We start from the raw sequence: 11,633 nt of genomic DNA, 5'->3' as shown, positions 1-11,633 counted from the left end.
GCGACTGAAATGAACTGAACTGAACATAGATTAGGAGAACAACGTATGAGGATAACATACTGGTTTGTCAAGTCAGCTCTGAGCCTTTAGGTGGAACTGACTTGAAGATAGAGTCTAGGGTAAATGCGTAGTACATTAACATAGCTTAAGACAAATGTTTCCATTAAAAAAATGCATTGGTTAGCTCAAGATTTGAGAAAAGTTAAGTTGAAGTGGAACCAGGTGTCATTAGGGCAACACAGTATTTTAAAGAGAAACCTCTTTTTAAATTTGTATAGAGAAGGGGAAAAAATATATCACTAGTTTGTTTTCCCCTGCTGTTTAAAAGAGAGATAAAAAAAATGTCTGACACTGCAGCCTATTTCCTCCGTTTGGAGATCCCTGGCCTTCGTGCCTGTTACCCTCTCATGCTTATTACAAAATATTGGTTATATCCCCTGTGTTGTACAATTCCTCCTTGAGCCTATCATTTACCCAAAAATTAAGAGTAGTTTTAAACAAGCCCAAGTATTAATAAATTTGACTTTTCTTTGTTCATCTTCTCTTTTGCCTTTATTGTAAATTTAAGAAATGTATGTGTGTGTGCATGTGTGCTCAGTCACCTCAGTCATGCCTGACTCTGCGACCCCATGGATGGTAGCCTACCAGGCTCCTCTGTCCATGGAATTCTCCAGACAGGAATACAGGAGTGAGTTGCCATGCCCTCCTCCAGGGGCTCTTCCCCACCCAGGGATTAAATCTGTGTCTCCTGAATTGGCAGGCAAATTCTTTACCGCTGAGTCACCTGGGAAGCCCTAAGAAATGTATACTGTGTTATAAATATTTTAAAATTTTCTACATGTTATGATATTTTGACATATTAAGAATCCTTTTTGGCTGAGAAAAGACCTCCCCTCCAGGGACTAGACAATTCTTTCTTTAAAATATTTATTTGGCTGCTTTGGGTCTTAATCGCAGCACGTGGGATCTTCCTGGCATCATGCTGGATCTTTTGTCACAGCTCATACTCTCTAGTTGTGGCACACGGGGTCCAAAGCACACGGACTGAGTAGTTGCAGTGCGTGGGCTTAGCTACCCTGCAGTATGTGGGATCTTAGTTCCCCAACCAGGGATGGAACCCATAACCCCTGCATTGCTAGGCAGATTCTTAGCCACTGGACCACCAGGGAAGTCCCCAATTCTTAGAGATTTTAGTAATAAGGGCTCAGCCAGGACTATGTCTCTGATACACAAAATACCCAACCTGTAGCAGGCTTCCTCTCGTTGGGGCCCTACCCCCCAGGAGGCACCCTTCCTCTGCACTAATCACCCCAGGGCCAGTGGCCAGCAAGCAGGGGACCACTCCTGTAGCACAAATCCCACCACCTTTTCCAGTGAGCTAACCCTGAATTCTTCACTCTGCCGTCCTTGGCTTTCCCCAGGAAATGCCCATAAAGGTCATGGCCTAACTTTCCCCTCACTGTTGTCTTCAGCCTCCTCATCCTGGTGCCTTTGCACGTGGCTGTGTGTGCATGTGTGTCTCCCACCTCTAGGACTTGTGAGCATAATAACCCTTGTTTTTCCTAACTCTCTCCTATGCCTCCGGTTGTGGCTGTACCTGAGCCTTACACCATGTGTCTATGGTGCTTCTTTATAAAGCCTAAAGAAGCCAGTTAGAATGGCTGTCACCAAAAAGAACACAAATAACAAATGTTGGCAAGCATGTGGAGAAAAAGCAACCATCATCACTGTCAGCAGGAATGTAAACTCGGGCAACCCCTGTGGAAAAGAGTACGGAGGGTCCTTAGAAAACTAAAAATAGAGTTGCTGTATGATTCAGCAACTCCTCTCCCAGGTACACATCCAGAACAAAAATAAAAACAGAAACAAAAACACTCATTCGGAAAGATACATGCAATCCAATGTTTATAGCAGCATTATTTACAATAGCTAAGATATGGAAGCAACTGAAGTGTCCATCTACAGATGACTGGATAAAGAAGACGTGGTACATATATACACAATGGAGTACTACTCAGACATAAGAACACACAAAATTTTGCCATTCCCAGCAACATGGATGGACTTGGAAAGCATACTGTATGACATCATGTATATGTAGAATCTAAAAAATACAACAAACCAGCAAATATAACAAAAAAGGACCAGACTCACAGATATACAGAACAAGCTAGTGGTTACTGGTGGTGGAGGGAGGAGCAATATAAAGGTGGGGAGGTGCGAGGCCCAACTATTGGGTGTGAGGTAGGATAAAGGATGTATGCACAGTGTGGGGAACATAGCCAACATTCTGTAATAACTGTAAGTGGAAGGTAACCTTTAAAAATCGTGGGACTATCCCTGGTGATCCCGTGGTTAAGAATCCATCTGCTAACGCAAGGGACAAGGGTTCGATCCCTGGGCTGGGAAGATCCCACATGCTGCAGGGCAACAAAGTCCACGTGCTGCAACTACGGAAGCCCGTGTGCCCTAGAACCCACGGTCCCCAGCAAGAGAGGCCGCCCCAATGAGAAGCCGTGCACGGCAATGAGACAGTAGCCCCAAGGCAGCAATGAAGACCCAGCATAACCATAACTAAGTAAATTAATAAAAATTTATAAAAGATGACATTTAAAAATTGTATAAAAAGTTTAAAAAACTTCACCATCCGGAACAACAAACAAAAATATATACACACATTATCTGCCAGAAAGCTTATGAGGCAGAAAAAAAAGTATTTTTAATTAGCAAAATGCAGATCTTAAGTAGTGCACTAGTGGGAATTATGCATATGAACAAATTATACTTTTTATATTGTTTGCTTGTGTAATTTTCTTCTGAAATCACAGGCGTCATCAGAATTTTTTCTCCTGAAAAAAAAAAATAGAGATAAAATGCAAAACTTTTAAAAAGAACAAGATGTAGCCCAAGGAAAGGAGTTAATAAAATATCAGATGACTTGATAATAGGAAATCCATACCCCAAACACCGCTGTTCTTTAACTAAACATGTTTTCTTTGTCTCACAGATCTTTCCTCTTTCAATGATACTGATGCATCTACATGTTGTCAACTAGTGGGCATTTGTAGAAATTGTTAAGATGATGGAGGAAGGCAATGAGTAGTTTTGCCTCTGGTCCTTTGGGCACCAGGGATGCATATCTCTCTTCCCTGAGTAACAGAATATCCCACATCTGAATCTTCCACGAGTCTCAAGGGAGAAGAATGAGCAGACGCACATAGCATCCTGCCCTCACCATCACTGTCCTCTCCCCCATGCCTGCCCTTCTTATCCTTCAAGGCCTTCCAACATAGAACTAACTCAAGTCCAAGGGTGAGCTGTACAGACCACCTCCCTTGAAACTTGGGGAAGCCACACAGTCCCTCTACCCCAACATCCTCCAGACTGTGTGCTCCAGCTTCCAGATCTGAGACCTGCCCATCGCTAATGGCCCCAAGACTTCAGGACTGTCCCCAGTTCTCCCTGAACCTCTCAATTTGTTCACCTGTATATTCTGGATCCTGCGGTTGGCAATATTCAGATACCAGATGGAAATATCCACAGTAGTTATTTCTAGTAAGACAATGCTTATAGAGAAACAACTGGTCAAGTGAGTATTTTAACCGTGCAAGAGTTAATTTGAGATGGGTCTTCCCTGGTGGTCCAGTGGTAAAGAATCTGCCTTCTAACAGTGTAAGCCCCAGTCCAAGGCAGGGGAAAAGGATATCCCAGCTGAACCAGGCAAGCAAGAAGGTTGGATCTCTGGTTGGGGAACTAAGAGCCCACATGCCACAGGGCAACTAAGCCCACCTACTGCAACTACTGAGCCCATGTGCCCTGGAGTCTGTGCACCGCAACTAGAGAGTCCGTGTGCCACAGTGAAAGGTCCCACATGACACATCTAAGACCCAACACAGCCAAATAAACAGTTAAAAAAAAAAAACATTAGTTTGGTGAGTCCCCATGACTGGGCCATGGGAGGCCCGGAGTAAACATTGCTCCTTGGAATGAGTGTCTCTGAGAGTGTTCTGAGTGAGATTAGCATTGGGATCAGTGACTCTGTAGCTCATCCTCCCCTGTGTGGGTGGACATCAGCCCATGATGAGGGCCTGAATAGAGCAAAGCGCCCCTTCCTGCCCGCCTGGTTCAGCTGGGACATCCTTTCCCCTGCCTTGGTCTGGGGCTTACACTGTTGGTTCTTCTGGTTCTCGGGCCTCCAGACTAGGACTTGAATCTCTCCAACTTCCCATGATGTCCAGGCTCAGACCTAAACCTAAGTGTAGCCCTAACCCTGCAAATTATGGGGCTCCTCAACCTTTCATCATCATGTGCGCCACTTTCCCACAATAAATCTCCATAAAAAGTGAAAGTCAGAGTACCTCAGTCATGTCCCGCTCTTTGCAATCCCATTGACCATAGAGTCCATGGAATTCTCTAGGCCAGAATACTGGATTTCATAGCTGCTCCCTTCCCTAGGGGATCTTCCCAACCCAAGGATTGAACCCAGGTCTCCCACATTGCAGGCAGGTTCTTTACCAGCTGAGCCACCAGGGAAACCCAATAAATCTCCATATGTCAATATATTTCCTGTTGGGACTGCTCCTCTGAAGAACCCTGACTAATACAAAGAGGAATCTTGTACTTCCTTCGTGTGTTCCAGAAGGGAATAAATATGTAAATATTCACAATGCTTTCCATGTGCAAAAATGAATATATATACATACACAGATGTCTGGTGTTTTGTAAGTTCTCAGGCTATGAGTCATTCTTTCGTTCCATAAATATTTATTGGGTATGCCAATTAGCCTTTCCTGCATGACAAACTGTGAACAACCAAAGTGACTTTAAATAGAAATATCTGTTTACACATGATTCTCCAGATTGGAGATCTGGTCTGGCCTCCGCTGAGATGGGCTTCCCTGTCACCAGGGTCCTGTGGCCTCACTCTGTGCCTGGCAGGAGACGTGATGGAGATCACAGGCCATGTGGTTTCTCATTCATAGGCTCAGCGAGGCTTGTTTGAAGAGGGGTGGGGGGTGCAGAGCAAGCGAGGGGTTTCCAGAGCAAGAGAGGGCAAGCTTTTAAAAAATATTTATTTCTTTATTTGGCTATGTTGGGTCTTAGTTGCAAGACCCAACATATTAGATATTTGTTGTGTCATGTGGGATCTTTTTGATGAGGCACAAGGACTCTCTAGTTGTGTCATGCAGGCTCGGTAGTTGTGGCTCGCAGGCACAGTTGCTCCACAGCATATGGAATCTTAATTCCCCGACCAGGGATGGAACTCATGTCAACTGCCCTACAGGGTGGATTCTTTACCACTAGGCCACCAAGAAAGTACCTGAAGGAAAGCTTTAAAAAGCAAATGGTCTTTAGTTCTCTGTTTAAGCATTATTTACTTATTTGCGATCAGTCAGAGAAATCCCCAATGCCAAATCCAGATGCAAAAATATGAGCCAACAGAACCACTTTCCATGGGAGCAGTGAAAAAGTCATTTGCAAGGGAGTGTGAATAAGTGGAGGGAAAACTTGTGGTCACCTATCTTGATGGGCAATTACTCTGTACCCGACACTGGGTGATTTGATGACAAATGACCCTTTCCACATAAAGTGAAAAATAATCAACAAAGAGAAATGGTCAGAGTAATTCCAGCCCCCATAGCATAGAGAGACAGAGCTTAAACAGACACATAACACACCAATTTTTACAGAGTATAAGAAGTGCTACAATGGCCATTTATGGTACCAGGGAGAACAGCCAGCTAGAACCTTAGATCATGGTTCTCAGGGCCCAGTAAGGAAGTGAAGCTAGTGTCACCTGCCCAGGGCACTTTTGGACCCTTGGAGTAAATAGCTGGATTGTAACCAAGCAGAAACCTATGGGTCTTCCCTGCACAGACTCCTTCCTCCTACCCCCCACCCCCCAGTTGCTGTCCTCTGCCTGCCTCTTGTCTGTAAAAAAACTAACCAAAGGATAAATTTAATCAGAGAAATGAGAAAATGCAGAAGCAAAGGAAAAGAGTCAAACAAGACAAAATAATAATAGTTTAGCCATTAAACAAAGTCAAGGATCTTCAGTTCCTCCTCAAGAAATATAGATAATATTCTGAGCCATCTCCCATGAGCTGTCTTAGAGACACTGAAACTCCCACCAGGTGGAAGAACTTAGTTAAATGATGACCAGACTGTAGCCATGACATGAGCTGACACAATTCTGAGGACTGGCCTCAAGGGAATGGGAACAAATGGACCCTCAAACTGAAAACTAACTGTGCTTAAAACAATCATGATGATACTGGATCAGACCACCAGGTGATCAATTTCAAGATGACTGTCAGAGCTACTGTGCTCTTTCTGCATGTAGCCCCCTGCCTCCACCTGCACGCCCCTGAAACTCCCCTTTAAAAGCTCTTGGCCCTGATGGGCAGTTGGGAGTTGGCTTTTGGTTGCAAGTCCACCTTCTCCCCAGGTTGTCGGCCTCCTGAATAAAGCAATCTTTCCTTTCCTACCAACACTTGCCTCTTGAGTGTTAGCTTTCAAGCAGCAAGTAGGTGGACCTGAGTTTGGTAACAGGGTTTATGAAACCAAGTTCTACCTGGGGTCTTTGAAGGAGTTTGTTCTCTCTGAGGATTGACCTAGATGGAGGGCACTGGCCTTTTAGGGGGAAGCTTGACTGCTTTGAAATGAGCTTCAGCTATAATGAATAAGCGTCTTCTTTCTCCCTGTGGCAAAGCAGATAGGACAAAAGAAATGTGGAATCCTCAGAGCTATTAATTACTTTGCAAGTGGAGCAAATGGAGCATGCTCAGTCATGTCTGACTCCTTGCCACCCCATGGACTGTGTAGTCTACCAGACTCCTCTGTCCATGGGATTTCCCATGCAAGAATACTGGAGTGAGTAGGCACTTCCTCCTTCAGGGGAATCTTCCCAACCCAGGGATCAAACCAGTATCTTCTGCATTGGAAGGTGGATTCTTTACCACTGTGCCACCTGGAAAGCCCCATTGGCCATTACATATAACTAAATGGGATATGTTTCCAGTCCCATAAGTCTGGTAGTCTGAAGCATCCAAACACTTAATCCCATGTGTGGACTTCACACTTAAATGGTGATGTCCACATACTGCCAGCATCCCAGGCTTCCTCCTGCTTCCTTCCACCCACAAAGCACAAAGTCATTGGCATAGGGTCAGAAATGTACCTCTTATTCTCAGCCAAAGGGATTCCAAAAGGCACCTTAAATCAAATGATACATTAAAATACCAAGAAAGCAAAGACCCTGAAAGAATTTCATTATTAGGATGGTGAAATAACTTATTCCCTACCCTTGGAGATTTCTGAGTGTGAAAGGAGAGTGCTATAAATAATTACCTGGGATGAAGGCATAAATAGGTCTGTAACACATGTAGTTGACAGATGACCATTTCAGTTACCTAGTTACAGATATTTTATGAGCAAGAATGATTTTGTGGCCATTTAAATGGTGTTACATTACTCTAGAAATTATCTCGAATTTAAAAAATAATTTACCTGAATTTTGGGAGCAACTATTAACAGTACGGAAAAGAAATCAAATTTTGCATTACTAGTTAAAATAAAAAGAACTAGGAATTGTATAGGAGCATGGGCTAATTTGAAGAAAACACATTTTTTCCTCCATGAAGTAACGTTTCTCATCATTTAAGAAAGCAGAGTTGGGACTTCTCTGGTGATCCAGTGGCCAAGACTCTGTATTCCCAATGCAGGGAGCCTGGGTTCAATCCCTGGTCAAGGAACTAGATCCCACATGCTACAACTAAGAATTCACATGCAGCACCAAGCCATAACCAAGATCGAAGATCCCACGTGCTACAGCTAAGACTCGATGCAACCAAATAACTAAAAGTCAATTTTTAAAAAAAAAAAGCTGAGTTGACGGGAAAGTCATATGGAAACAATACTAAAAGTCCTTTTGTTTTGTCATGCCTCCTTCTTCATGCTTTAGTTTCTTCCTTTCTTCTGCAGTTTGAGCAAAGCTTTCTTGATATTTGGGCCGAATAGCCCTTGGCTATTTCCCCAAATTGCTCCTTTTGAGGTTGAGGAATATGGCCTTGCAGTCACCATGTTGACGGGGCTTGAAAATGATTAGATGACGAACAGAGGGACAAACCCACTGGGTGTCAGGCAGTATCTCACTGTCTGCATTGTCTTGGCAGCCGGAAGCTGTTGATTAGAACTGCAGTCTGTGAGTTGCTTGCATTTTAAAAAGGGTGAGAAAAAGATCTCTGAAGTGACTAAGGTTGTCTCATTCCTGGGCCACGAGTTGCTTGTGTGTCTGGCTGGAGAACATGGGAAAAAGGCCACACGATGGGTGACAAAAAGCCTGTGAAGCTGTTTCAAGAGCTGTTGATCCTCGTTAAAATGTGGCATCTGGGGACTTTCACAAAATAATGATATTCCTGGGATTCTGAACAGGACTTGATTATGATTCAGAGTGACAGGGGATCCTCCCTACAAGCCCACAGTTGAGGAAATATTTGCAGAAGGAGGTGAGGAGGGTCACTTACAATGATGCCCTGGTGACCTCTGATGGTGAGTGAATGGGTGCCTATTTCAGCTGGTACTTTGTTAAAAAAAAAATCCCCCAGCAATTTCTAGCCCTGTAATGAGGCCAAGAAAACAGCATGAATATAACAGTGAATACCCAAATGCACCATTTATTTTTAGGAGGAGAAGTGTGACATTTGAATACTAAGACCTTGACCCTTGACTCCAAAAGAAAAAAAAAAAAAGGAAAAATTTTCAAACAGCTATTGTTAATCTGAAATAGAAAAAAATTGCCGATATAAACTGTATCAAACTCAAACTTGGGATAATTAAATAGTTTATAACATCATTTTTAGTAAAAGCTCTATCTCTTTAGCTCTATAAGGGGATTCTATTCTCAAGGCAGAAGATTCATTATGGAAAAAATTCGGGGAATTACTATTTTCCATTATTTAGGATTTTTCATGGGCTAAATTACCAACCTCTTGCAGGAGACTTTACCTTTTGGTTTCAGGAATTCAGTTTATTCAAATTTAGAAACTCAGCTTAAGTGACTAGTTTCAGACAATCCCCCCTCAAAACAAATTACTTTATCTCACTTTGTAAGTTATTCCTATATATAAAATGGGGCTTCCATGATGGCTCAGTGAGCAAAGAATCCACTTGCAATGCAGGAGACACAGGAGATGTGAGTTGGATCCCTGGGTCGGGAAGATCCCCTGACGGAGGAAATGACAACCAACTCCATTATTCTTACCCGGAAAATTATAGTGGGCTACAGTCCATGGGGTTGCAAACAGTCCAACATGACTGAGCACATGGCATATACATAAAATGTGGTATATTTGAAAATGCAAAAACTTATACCCTGGAAAACATTTAAGACATCCTGCAAGGTTAACATTTGTATGATATCAAAATGTGTTTTAAGATATTTTATTAAACATGCTGTATCTGTCATCTTCCATTTCCCTTCACATTAGTAAATGCAGTGTAGAGAAATAGAAAGTTAAAAATCAGCATTTGATGGGAAAAATGACCAAAGTTGATGAACTAATGAATGAATGGATAAACAAAATGTAGTCTATTCCCACCACGGAATAGTATTCTAGAAGCCATGATCTCCATCATCTCACATAGCTTAATCCCCTGGTTGTCTTCTTTTGCTCTGGTCTAGATCAGAATCTGGCAACTTCTCCATCATTCCTGCAATCCTCCACCTAAGGTTTCACTCGTCATTCCCAAGTTGAGCAGACTTGAGAAGAACCATGAGAGTATCCTGTCAGCCTTCAGATCCAACTTCAGCACACAGACCACTCTCTTCAAAGAGATGCCCTCTCTTCAGCCCACTGTTCAGAACTCTTCAACTTTAATCCTTTCATATCTAATCAAGTTTACTTTATGTATGGTGGGCAGCACCTCACTTTGGAAAGCAGGTGTATTTTTTTTCGTATTGTTTTCTTGATCCAAAAAGAATTCCCACATAGCAATGTTAAAAGAATAAAGAATAATATAACCAACACAGGCCAGAATTTGGTTAAAATATTAAAAATACTGTTGAAGCCTCCTGGGTGTCCTCCAATTTTATTTTTTCCTTCCCTTGATGGAACTGCTATCCCTAAATCTGGTTTTAACTATCCTCTGGGGTTCTTTTAATGAGGAGTGCGAGATTCTTCTTGATTTGAGCATATCACCCTTCATATTGGGTGAGATGATTCATAAAGGGGAGATTTCACATCTAGACTCAGGGTTATCAGATCTAATGGATGCGAATATTTCATAAAGGGACAATCTATTTCATTACCTTTTTATTACTTGGCCTAAAATATCATTTACCACCAGGAACACTGACAAATTAAGAGACTTTTAAAAAACGGGGAACACATGTATACCTGTGGCAGATTCATTTTGATATTTGGCAAAACTAATACAATTATGTAAAGTTTAAAATAAAATTAAAAAAAAAAAAAAAACGGTCTATATCATATCTGTTGTGAATTCAGTCTAACCCACAGAGAAATCCAGAATTTACTTCTGTATTGCTTTCTTGCAAATAACCCAGTGTTCCTAATTAATATTCACTTAACATGTGACAAGGTGCTTGTTTCTGTCAAATGAAAGTGAAGTGAACTTTGAAGTGTTTAGTCGCTCAGTTGTGTCCAACTCTTTGCAACCCTATGGACTGTAGCCCTCCAGGCTCCTCTGTCCATGGAATTCTTCAGGCAAGAATACTGGAGTGGGTGGCCATTCCCTTCTCCAGGGGATCTTCCTGACTCAGGGATCGAACCCAGGTCTCCCACATTGCAGGCAGATTCTTTAACATCTGAGACACTAGTGAAAATGAAAAAGTTCGTTTTAATATAAAGTAGGGGACTCCCCTCCTGGAGGAGGGCATGGCAATCCATTCCAGTACTCTCGCCTGGAGAATTCCCATGGACAGAGGAGCCTCTCAGGCTACAGTCCATGGGGTTGTAAAGAGTCAGACATGACTGAGGGACTAAGCACAGCACAGCACAGCACAAAGGACTTCCCTGGTGGGGCAGGGGATATGAATCCTCCTTCCAATGCAGGAAACTCGAGTTCAATTCCTGATCTGGGAAGATTCCCACATGCCATGGAGCAACTAAGCCCATGCACCACAACTACTGAGCCCGAGCTCTAGAGCTTGGGAGCTGCAGGTAGTGAAGCCCAAGCCCCTAGAGCCTGTGTTCCACAACTAGAGAAGCCACTGCAATGAGAAGACTGTGCACCGCAACCAGAGGGTAGTCCCCACTAGAAAAAGACCACACGCAGCAAGAAGACCCAGAGCAGCCAAAAAATAAACAAAGTTTTAAAAATTTAAAAAAAATTTTTAAAAATTAAAAAAAAATTTTTTTTAATTCTAAATTTAAAAATTTAGAAATAAATATAAAGTAGGATTTTTTCCCCCTCTAATTACAGGTTTCAGTCATTTCTGTGCCCTGTTTTCCAGTCCTAAAATATTGCTGGCAGCTCACTTGATCTGGGAAATGAATTGAAATACTCTATTGAGGGCACAGGAGAGAGTTGGAAATAACTGATATGTATGATAAAGTCACAGAAAGCTGCAGAGAGAATTCCCATTGCTCAATTAAGCAAAAAAATTAACT

The 11,633-nt window shown here is 42.4% G+C and overlaps 1 long non-coding RNA gene across 2 annotated transcripts; it reads left to right on the top strand.

The window, feature by feature from the left end:
- Positions 1-1,385: 1,385 nt before the first annotated feature.
- On the top strand, positions 1,386-10,025 carry LOC123330047. Of its 2 annotated transcripts, none has more exons than XR_006545749.1 (2): positions 1,386-1,537; positions 9,683-10,025. It is a non-coding gene; the product is annotated as an uncharacterized LOC123330047 (long non-coding RNA). The 2 variants fall into 2 exon arrangements; XR_006545750.1 differs by lacking the exon at positions 1,386-1,537 and adding an exon at positions 3,409-3,589.
- The last annotated feature ends 1,608 nt before the right edge of the window (positions 10,026-11,633 follow it).

This window comes from Bubalus bubalis, chromosome 17, assembly GCF_019923935.1.
Source record: "Bubalus bubalis isolate 160015118507 breed Murrah chromosome 17, NDDB_SH_1, whole genome shotgun sequence".
Lineage (NCBI taxonomy): Eukaryota > Metazoa > Chordata > Mammalia > Artiodactyla > Bovidae > Bubalus > Bubalus bubalis.
Note: the sequence above shows the minus strand (reverse complement) of the source record. Positions and strands in the feature narration are given on the sequence as shown.